The sequence below is a fragment of the Arachis duranensis genome, chromosome 6, assembly GCF_000817695.3.
Source record: "Arachis duranensis cultivar V14167 chromosome 6, aradu.V14167.gnm2.J7QH, whole genome shotgun sequence".
Classification (NCBI taxonomy): Eukaryota; Viridiplantae; Streptophyta; class Magnoliopsida; order Fabales; family Fabaceae; genus Arachis; species Arachis duranensis.
The window spans coordinates 12,995,037-13,006,840 of record NC_029777.3 but is presented as its reverse complement, the minus strand read 5'-3'; the positions used below and the strand labels follow the sequence as shown (position 1 = coordinate 13,006,840).

At 30.8% G+C, this 11,804-nt stretch overlaps 1 protein-coding gene and 1 non-coding gene across 2 annotated transcripts in view; both read left to right on the top strand.

Annotated features, from left to right (window-relative positions):
- The window catches only part of LOC107492841 (RNA demethylase ALKBH10B), a 92,051-nt gene that overhangs the window by 46,793 nt on the left and 33,454 nt on the right, over positions 1-11,804 (top strand). The gene's annotated exons all lie outside the window — the stretch shown is intronic.
- TRNAM-CAU (transfer RNA methionine (anticodon CAU)) lies at positions 2,301-2,374 on the top strand. Its single transcript has one exon. It is a non-coding gene; the product is annotated as a tRNA-Met (tRNA).

Sequence of the window (11,804 nt, the reverse complement as noted above, 5' to 3'; positions counted from 1 at the left end):
GTTGAAATATTCTTGGAAAACTCACATTGCAAGAGCTTTCGACGGCGTTTGTTCCCTAACAACCATCATATTCGAATCAGTCGGAGTCAACCTAAAATACACCCAAAGAAGATCAAAAAATACACCCGAACAATTCAAAAAGAAGACGGGCTTTGTTTTTTGAGAACTTATATACTTGCAGTTTTTGCTTTTTTTTGCTGCCTTTTTTTTCTCGAATAAAATAATAAAGGGCTTTTTTTTCTAAAAAAAAATATATACTGAATTAGAAGTAGAAGGTAATAGATGAACAAAAGTAACGGTTATTTGAAAGAGAAATTACATGCTCTGAGACGGCTGGTTTACACTACTCTGTTATGTGCGTCCTTGAGAGGAAGGATCATCACTTCCCAAGTTCACAACCGGTAGTCTAAACAGATTTCATGTTATTCAAACGAAATATACATCGAACTTAGTAAACAAGATACACCCAACTTGATCAATAAAATACACCCAAATTGTTTCACAGAATACATCCAAATCATGATAACAAGATTTTATTAAATAATAAAGCTTCTTACGTTTCAGAGGACACATAGCGACCTTCTGTCAATCGCAGGTCAGCTTGGTTGTCCCTGCGAAACAAGATACAATTATTAGCAAACAAAAGACACCAAAATCTCAAATACACAGCCCAGCAAGACATACCCCTCTGCAGCAGATTTATGAACGTTTTCCCCTAGCAATTCATCAAGTTCGTCACTCGATATTTCATATATCACCATCACCGTCATCCAAAGATATCAGATTCTCATTCTCGACAATCTCTATCTCTAACCTCAAAACTCTCACTCAATTTAATGAACTTTCTCTTTCTGTAACACTCTCACTACCAAAATGTCACGCTTCCGGCTGTGCCACTCTGATAGCAAGAAGTATTGCTACTATTTTATATACTTAATATTAAAATAGGAGCCTGTGACTCGACACTGTACCGTTGATTTCTTTGAAAACCGAAAATAAACACTATATCTTTAAAAAAAACAAACAGGCATAGAATCATATACAAGATTTCTTACATAATAGCTTATAATATAATATACATATAAAACACACAACTCTTATCCCTCTTACAAAATTGTAATGACAAGGACGAGGGAAGAAAAATAATCTAATTAATACAACATCATATAAACCAAAACTCTTCATAATGCTTCTTCATCTGATTCCTAAAAAGGTAAAGTTATAGGGGGATGGGAACCTAACCACACGGTCTCATTATGGAGTTTCAGAATTGTCATAAGAAGATATTTAATAAAAAAACTGTTTTCAAGTTCAATGATTATTATTGCCTTGTGAATCTTTTAAAAACCAATAGCTCATCATTCAAAACCTTTTCAAAGAAATAATATTTAATCTTTTAGAAATCCAAAACCTTTCTTTTCTTATAAGAACATTTTAATCAGAAACCAACTACGCAATCAATCAACACAATCATCAATTCAGCATCAAATCTCATTCTCAAAAGTAGCACACCAGAACAAACACAGGCAAAACAGACAAGGAAAGTACAGGTTTAGGTAGTAGTTACAGCAAATAGTTCAAGTAGCAGTTAAGAACAGTTTAACAATTAGGCAAACCAAAACAAGTTCAAATCCAAGCAAAGCATACAAATGCGTATGATGCATGCCTGTCCTATGGCTAATGAGCTCATCTGTCGGTTATACAGCCAACCCGAAAAGTCTGGTTTGCGAAGGTGGTTTACAGACCTCTTCTATATTCAATTTCTACTTCTATTTCTACATCTAGGATCCGACTTGTATGATTGATTGATACTAATAGGAAATTAACCATTATGGCAAGGAAAAGTTTGATTGAGAGGGAGAAGAAGAGAAAAAAATTGGAACAAAAATATTATTTGATTCGCCGATCCTCAAAAAAAGAAATAAGCAAAGTTCCGTCGTTAAGTCAAAAATGGGAAATTCATGGAAAGTTAGAATCACTACCGCGTAATAGTGCACCTACACGTCTTCATCGACGTTGTTTTTTGACCGGAAGACCAAGAGCAAATTATTGGGATTTTGGGTTATTTGGACACATACTTCGTGAAATGGTTAATGCATCTTTGTTGCCTGGTGCAACAAGATCGAGTTGGTAAGGGTAGGTTGAAAAATTCTCTTCAATGTTTTATTCATTTTTATGATCAACGATCATAAGAGGGCCCCTTTACCATTCTGTACAAATGGTTTATTCTATTTGTACAGAATGATAAAGGGGCACATTCAATCTTTGTTTGTGCATTAGTTGTCAATTCTTCTCTTTACCGCGGGGTAGAGCAGCTTGGTAGCTCGCAAGGCTCATAACCTTGAGGTCACGGGTTCAAATCCCGTCTCCGCAACAGTTTTTGATAAAAGCAGGAATTCAAGAAAAGGGGGGGAGATACTATCACAGTCAACTCTAACAATTTTTATTACTTTTTAATAATTTAATAATCGATTTAATAAAGTACTAAGGGCAGGGGCGGATAGCGGGAATCGAACCCGCGTCTTCTCCTTGGCAAAGAGAAATTTTACCATTCGACTATATCCGCATTTTTGAATCGTATTTGATACGTAATATATCAATCTTATTTGTGCAGAGCTAGGTTTGATACTCCGTTAGGCGTAATTTGAAAGAAAGTCGAAAAATGGAAAATATATGAAATATATATATGAGATCTCCCTATTCTATTAATAAGGATTTATCTATTAATAGAAGATTAATTTAGTAATAGTTCTTTCTATTAATACTTCTATATTAATACTTATAATATAAAAGGATTAATCGTAGAAATTAGTCGTATAAATAGAATAAATAAATAGAATAGTATTGAATAGTATTCAATTTGAGAAGAGAATCTTTATAGAGGATTTCGAATAGATTCGAAATTTAATAGATTAATAAAATCTATAAATCTGAATATATTACTCCTATTGAATATTCAAATTCATTTTTCTATTACTATTTTTTTTATTTTGTGATTTTATTCTATAAATTTAATTATATTAAATTGATAGATTTTGAAAGTTGAATTCAATTTTTATTTTGAGATTTGTTTTTAAGTTTTACAATATACCATAACAATATACCCTCCCTATATATAAATATAAGATGATATAAATATTAAGTATAGAAGATTTTTCCAATAGAAAAAAAAGTTTGACCCCTCCCTCCCTATAATGTCTTAGTTTTCTTTATTTTTATTTGGGGGCTTATATATTCCATTTTTTTAATGTGCCTCACAATTCGAAAGAATTCGTGGGGAGGGGTCATTTCAGTTCATTTTTCGATCTATAACAAATAGCTTCAAGAGATGATAGAATTAAGAATACCCACTAAAAAAACTAATACAATCCATAATGAGATACACGTACAAGCACTTTTTCATACAAGTCATATAAGTTATTTATATTCATGCCGTTTTCAAGTTTTTTTTTTGCGCCTCTTTTTCTTTTTCTTTTTTTGCCGTGCTTCTTCTTCTTTTTCTTTTTCTTCTTCTTCTTCTTTCTCCGTGTCTTTTATTCTTTTTTTCGTAATTTTTCTCCCTCATTATCTTGTTATCGTCGTTACCAACACCACTTCTTTCTCCTTCTTTTTTAATTGAAATTTCTTCTCCTATTTTCGTTCTCTCTTTTTCCTTTATCAAAATCACCAGAAAAAACGAAAAAACATTATTCAAGGTACTATTTTACTGTTCTTCTAGATTTTTTTCTAGATTGTCTCTACTATGTGCCTCATCTTTAACCAGCAAAACATTAAAAGATTTTAAGAAGAAATATACTGTCTCCCTCCTATATTGGGTGTATTTCTTAAATCCTTTGAGTGTATTTCTTAAATCCTTTGGGTGTATTTCTGTAATTCTTTGGGTGTATTTCTGTAATCGTTTGGTTTATTTCTGTAACTATTTGGGTGGATTTCTGTAATTCTTTGGATGTATTTCTGTAATCGTTTGGGTATATTTTTGTAATCGTTCGGGTGTATTTCTGAAGTTCCATCATCTTCAAAACAATTTCAAAGCTTAATTTCAAAAACCATGAAAATGAAAAAAAAACAGAAAGAGATCAAAAGTAAAGAGAAAATGTACGAAGGAGATCGAAAAAATTTGACAAGAAATTCGAAAAAGGAAGAGAAGATGAAACACGTGAAGATGGTTCAGTGACACACGTGTTAGATTTGGCCCAATTTATAAAATTTGTAAACCAAAATGACTTATATGTGTAGCACCCCTCTTAATGATATCGTCTCATGCGTCAATCCAAAACCATAACTATAGTACTGTAGACCAAGGTTCTGAAAACCGAACCAGTCATCGAACTGCTCTAGGTACTGGTTCACTGGTTCATAGGTTCAACCGGTCCGACCGTGGTTGAACCGTAAAAACCGTTTTATAATAAAATAATAAATAAAATATAAATAAGCACATGAAAATATAATTATAGTCTAATATAAACTTTAAAATATCATTCAAATTAAAAGTACTACATAAACCAAATGTTATAATCTCATTCAAATATAAGTTCAAAGTTCAAAAGTCAACAAACAAACAACCAAACATAACATAGCAGCATCAAAATGAGCCAAATTTGTCATCAACCATCAAAATCCTCCATAATTTGCTGCAGATTTGCGTCATTGATTTCATCACCTTCATTTTCACTACTTGGACTAGAAAAAGCAAGTGGTGCAGCATAAAATGTACTAGTACTACCACCACCACCACCTTGATCTAAATCAGCATCAATCTCATCTAAGAAAATATAACACATTATGAATAAATTAAAGATCAAAGCTATTGTAATTTATTGTCTGTTCAATAAACTATAATACTCACCAAGCAAGTCTTCAATATTACTTGGAAGATCAGGCTCTTTTTCAACAACCTCTTCCGTCACCCAAAAATCAACCTTATTAATAGTTTCAATATCGATAGGATCATATTGCGACTTTTGCTTTCTTTTTTTTCTTTCATTCCTAACAAATTAAATACAATATATGATAAGCCTAGTATATTAGCTATACAAAATCTAATGATATAAAATGAAAGGATGAAATATATATTACCTGGATTTAAGACGCAAATTATATGTAACATACACAATATCACTTAGCCTATCATGCTCCAATCTATTCCTTCTTGTTGTATGAATTTGATCAAAAAGATTCCAATTCCTTTCACACCCTGAAGAAGCAGATGCTTGGCTAAGAATGTAGTTTTTTTTGTAAACATGGAGCAGAACTGTCATTTTTTGTAAACATGGAGCAGAACACCTCTTCGTTGAAACTTACTTTCCTTTTACTAGTTTTACTTTTCTGAATCTCTTTCAATAAACCTTCCATTTGTTTTTCTACATCATACGGGACCTTAGAACACTTCTTAATGTCTCCACCTATCTTCACCAAATGCTTTTTCATTCTATTAATTCCCCCGCCCCCAAAAGTACTCAGACAAAATAAGCATTGGTAATGCGGTTTTCCATTTATATTCTGTAAAGCAACGTATCTCCAAGCAGGATCAGTTTTCCCCCGAACACTAGAAGTTTGTGACTGATTTTCGTTACTCGCGGGAGGAAGAGAACGTTCATTCAAAGCAGAATTATTTTCAGCATTATTATTCCTAGGTAGGTCTTGGTTGATACTTTCTTCCATACCTAAATATTACCAGCAATCCAACCCAATAATCTCAACTCTCAAGTTCACAATAAATGAACAAACAATATCCAAATTCCAAAATCAGAGTATACAAACAACATCTCAGGTTCAAAAAATTCTTTGTTCACAAAATCATCTCTCAAAATCAGAGCATACAAAACCAGAGTTCACAATGACAAAATCATGTCACAATATCAGAGTTCACACAATCAGATTTCACAAAATTAGAATTCACAAAATCATGTCACAAAATCAGTTCATATTTCATCACAATTTCATCAGAGTTCACAGAGTTCACATATCACTATATCAGTTCATAACAGTTTCAGAGAGTCAGAGTTCAGTTCATCAGAATCAGTATCAGATTTCATCACAAAATCATGTTCATAACTAAATTAAAAATTACCTGGAAATGAGGAAATCTACTGCTTTCTCTCAGAGCTCGAAGGACTTCAGGCTTTAATTTCTTCAACGCTTCAACGCTTCTCTATTGTTTTCTCTCAGAGGCAGAGCTCGACGGAGGTGACATACGAAGTGGCTGAGGGCGCGACGAAGCTGAGTGCGCGACGGAGCTGACGGCGGGACGGTGCTGACTGCGCGAGGTATCTAACGGCGCGACGGATCCAACGGCGCCACGGAGCTGACGGTGCCTCGCTGCTAACGGCGTGACAGTGCTGAAGGCGCGACGGAGATGAGTGCGTTGAGGGCTTCAGGCGTTCTGTCTCTTACAGTCTCACACTCTCTGACCCTTGCTGAACTGTGGTGGGTCGTGGGTGTTTCTGTGAGACGCTGGAGTGATGAGCAGCTGGACGAAAGTGCGATCTGCGAAGGAAAAAAGGGAATTAGGGTTCCCAAAGCACAAAACGACAGCGTTTTGCTGCAAGGTTAAAAAACCGGCCGAATCTCGATTCGATTCGACCGATCGATAACCAACCGGTTCATCGATTCAACGTCGGTTTTCAAATTCTGCAGTTTTTCTAATTATCCGAATCACTTTAGCGTCCGATTCACAATTTAACCGGTTCGACCAACCGGTTCGAACCAATTTTCAGAACATTGCTGTAGGCTTCTAATATATGTATATTGTTGCAAGCACGGATGCAAATATTTTATGGGCATATATATATATATATATATATTAAAGATACAAACGTGGTTCTTTTTGTTAATTTAAATATTTTTTAAAACTAGTACGATAAATTGATGATATGATATTATAATTTTTATGACTTAAAAATTTAAAATTTGATATTTATTGACAAAAAATATAAAAAAATTATATAAATAATTACGTAAAAAAATTTTTTTGAAAGCTTGTTAAGTATATAACCTATTATCTTACTCCTTCAAATAAATATTTTTTTCATTAAATATATTAACACAAGAGATATTAGAGAATTAAACATGAAAAACTCCCGACTCAAATAAAATACTCAAAATGCTTTAATCATTAAATTGTATGTTGGCTTACTCCCTACATTTTTATTGAGTTACAAATTATTTTAAAAGTGCTACATATACAGTAAAAATTAATTATTAAATATAAAAATCACTATACATACATATATATATATATATATATTAATTTATATAATTTTTAATTACATAATAATCTATTATCTATATATTAAAAGAGAGCTAAATGTAGCTTTTATATTTATTTTTAATCTTTTTAGTTTCTATCATGATGCCATATAGGATTTGATAGTTCTGAATTCATTTTTAGGCTTCTACTCTTCTTTCTTCAACTACAATAAAAAAACAGAAAGAAACAATAAAAATTATCATAACATTTTTCATTAAAATTATGAAACGTTATAAGGAATAAAATTCAATGTAAATCAATATAATAATTTCACCTTAATTTTTCATTAAATTTAGAAAATATTATATCTTAAAAATTTAATGTATAATTACCATATCCTACATTAATCTTAAGGTTACATCACTATATAAATTAATATTCATTTCACATATTTTTTTATCTTCTCTTATATAATTTCATACATATTTCTCTTTCTTTATCTCTATTTTTATTATTTTTTTGCACAACTAGAATTTAATTGATAACCATACTTTTTTTTTAATTTGCTAAACGTATGTATTAGGTGATTATGTGATTGTATTCATTATTTTTTCTATTTCTTTGTGTAATTGTATTCATAAATTATATAATGTCTTTGTCGTCTATATATCACTTCTTTTTTCTTTCAACAATTTATATTTTTTTAATATCATTTAGTTGTAACAATATTGTTGAAAATACACATTGTCATCATTTATGAAAAATAAAATTAAAAAGTTTAATATCAATTTTTATTATTGTCAAAACAATAAAAATATTTATACTTATATTTTATGTAATAGTTTTAATACTGTATCATAGTATTTAAATATAACTTAAAAAAATTAAAAAATAAACAAAAATAACTATTTAAAAATAAAAAATAATGATATGAAATCAAGTGAATAAACTTCAATGAAATATTTTTATTATTTATAGTATATTTATGTATAATTTTTTATAATTATTAAATTTTGAATTAATTTTTCTATTTTAAGTTGTCATTTATCATCAACCATTATAAAATTTAAATTAATAATTATATACTACTAGACAAAATTTTAAACTTTTTAATCAATTAAATTTAATTCATATTATTATTCAATTAAATTACAAAATAATAATGATTAAATATAATTATTATCTATATTAAAACGATATATTTTTTCTTTGTATATTTTTTTGTTGAATAATAATATTATTAAATCATATATAAATTGTCAAAATAAATAAATATATTATAAAACATTTTTAACACATTAACTTTTAAGTTTAATATTAATTTATATATTATATAATATATTTTTAAACAATATTAGCATTTTAAATTTATATTATGGAATATAATTAATTTAACTCTCGGCGCAATGTATTTTAATTCTCATGGACATAAATTTACACCCAGTACTTAATTCATGGATCCATTTACCCTTATTATTACTTATTAAATTAAACCGTACGTGACATATACATGTGCAATTTATTGAGATGGCTATATCATAAAACGAAGACCACACATTTTAATTTGCACATAGGGTCTAACATATCATCGTGGCATTTATGATAGTAGTTAAAGAAAGTTTAGGCCATACAAGGTTAATTCTAAATTAAGTTTCAAATAAAGTGATAGAAGACTACATGAATCATATAGTGCCTTACCCATAATAATCTTCTAATAAAGCTGTCATTATTATTTGATGATTCTAAATTCTAATAAAACAAAAGGTAAAATGTACATACATATATAAAGGATAGAGATTAGGTGGAGAACCTATAAGCTAAACTTTAGCCTAATTAAATAAGAATAACATAAAATTATTTTCTTTCTAACAATGTCAACTTCCACCTTTATTACATGGATAATGAAGTTCTTTCTCCATATCATATTAAAAGGAAATTAAATTTAAGTAAGTTTTGATTGATTTATATTTTTATTTATAATTTTTTAAAATATTTTTTTTAAGATTTTTTGAAAAAATTAAAAAATATATAATGTTACTGAAAGTAAAAAAAAAAAAGAGGCCCTTAATTTTTTATATTTCACATGAATGAGTTAATACAAGCGTAAGGATGTTGAAGATTCTTCTTTTTTATAATTTAATGAGAATGATATAAACTTGAAAGTTTTAATGCTCTCATTTTCTTTTTCACTTTGATGTGTTCATTTTTCAAAATTTAACAATTCACTTCAAAAAAACTTTTTGTACATTATTTAAGCCACACCGATAAGCCAAAACACCATGCAATAGAGACATATATATGTTAATATTTAATCCTTTTAAATTTGTTTCAGTTGCTTGTTAGTAACATAATGAGCTTAGATAAAGAATAATAAAGTGATCAATACCCGCATGTTGAATAGTTTATAAATTTCAAAATTCAAATGTTGTATTGTAGTTATCAAAGGTTGTTATTATAAAAGAAAAGAGAATGCAATGATTCCCTAACATTGATCAAATTGGGTTAGTTTAGTGGTTAATTTACTAATCTGCTTAAGCAAGTATCAAAAAGATAACAGATTAATCCTTAAAGTTTTTACTAGACGCTCTTAGACACACCTAAATGTGTGTCGGCATGTCTCGTATAGTGTCGTATTCTCTATCTATGTATCATAGAGTCATTTTACCTATAAGAATAAATACCAAGAAATACATTATGAGGAGTTCAATTATACCATAAAAAAGAATTGTTATTAACTCAATAACAATTCTCTAAAACGGATACCACTTTTAAAAAAAAATATGATTGTTGAAACTATAACAAATTTTAGTTGTTGTTGAGTTTAGAAATTAAGTGATGACAAATATTATTTTTGGACAAAATAAATAATTAGTGTTGATTAATTATAATTACTTATTACTAATTGTTTATTGTTGCAGGGCAAAATTCAATAGCCCAAATTAAATGAAAAGCAATCAGCCAGGATGTTGGGCTGAAAGCAAAATTAAGAGCCCAAAGAAAAGCAAAGAAAGAAGCCAAAGAAATCAAAACCGGCCAAGCATATCACTACCCGATCAAAGCCCGATTTGATTTCAGAAAAGCTATTCCCTCCATCTTTCTCCAACCAAAGTAACGTTCCCCTCTCTTGTGTCTAAATCAAATCAGAATTTCAGAAAAGTAAGAAAGAGAAAGAGAAAGCTTCTTTCATAAGCTTATCACCAAAGAAGCAAGAAAGAGAAAGATAAAGCTTGAAAGGCAGATTTCAAATCACCCAGTTCAAACCAAATCAAGCTTAGGTTAAAGGTAATCCATTTCCTCTTACATGCATCAGATCTTCATCTCTTCTTCCCAACTCTCTGCTCTATCCGAAATGGGATACAAAAGAAAGATAGTTTTTGCTCTTCCCTGCTGTGTATCCACGGTCTTAAACATGACTTGGGGACCAAGTTAGTTTTCAAGGGGTAAGATTAAGTTGACCATTGGAAGATTTCTATGGTTGCTATTTTATGGCTTTCGGTCAAGATGAAGAAGTCAGAGGCAGAGTTTCTAATCTGAAGATTAAGGAGAAAAAGTGAATCTATGGATTGGTGAAGCTCAAGGCTCAAGGTGTTGACCTTGGAAGAAGGACCAAGGAACTGGCAAGGAGATAAAAGAAGCTTGTTGTTCATTCAGAAAGTAAGGAGAGAAAACTAGAGTATTGAGATTTTGTTCTGAGAAGTGTTCTTTGAGAAAGTTCAACTAACTGGACAGTGTAACCAAACCAAAGGTGCATTCCGCCAGTATGAAGAACTGAATCAGAGGCTTGCTAATCTGGTTTTCGCATAGCACAAAGGTTGTTGATGAATTCAATCTCCTTCATGTTTTACTGATTGTAATGTACTTTTTTTATGTTTATCTTTCTGTAATTTCTTGTGAGAAAAGGCATTGTGAGAAAGCTCAAGTAAAAGCCATGAGTGGAAAAAGGCTAAGTGATACACTTGAGAGAAAAGCCTAAAGTTATTTTCTGATTTCTTTAGGTTGGTTAAGTGTCTTGTATCTTGTACCTGTTTGGTATCCTTTTCTTAGTTGGGTTAGCACTAAGAGTGAATAATTGGGTGCTAGCATAGCCAATGTCAAGTTAGGTTAGAACTTGAGTGTGAAATTGGTGTATGTAATACTTTTAACTATAGTGAAAATTCCTCCATTGTTGTGGAGGAGACTGGACGTAGGTTGCATAGCACAAGACAACCGAACCAGGATATATGCTGGTGTTAGCTTTTCTCTTCTCTGCTGTGTTCTGTTTTTCGGATATTCATGAGACAAAAATAAATTGTCTCATAAATTTTCGCTGTTGAGTACAAACAGAATCAGAATTGAAAGTTTTGTTTAAAAGGGTTATAACAACTACAAAAAGGAAGGCATATATTCAACCCCCCTTCTCTAAGCCTACCACAACCTTCAATTGGTATCAAGAGCTAAGGTCTCAAGAATCAAGCTTAACCGCTTGGAGCAAAGATCCAATGGCAAACAACTTGGGCACAACCACAATTGCCTACACCCTTACTGAAGGCCAATCAAACAATCGGCCACCTTTCTTCAACGGGAAGAACTATTCCTACTGGAAAGAAAGGATAAGGATCTTCATCCAATCCATTGA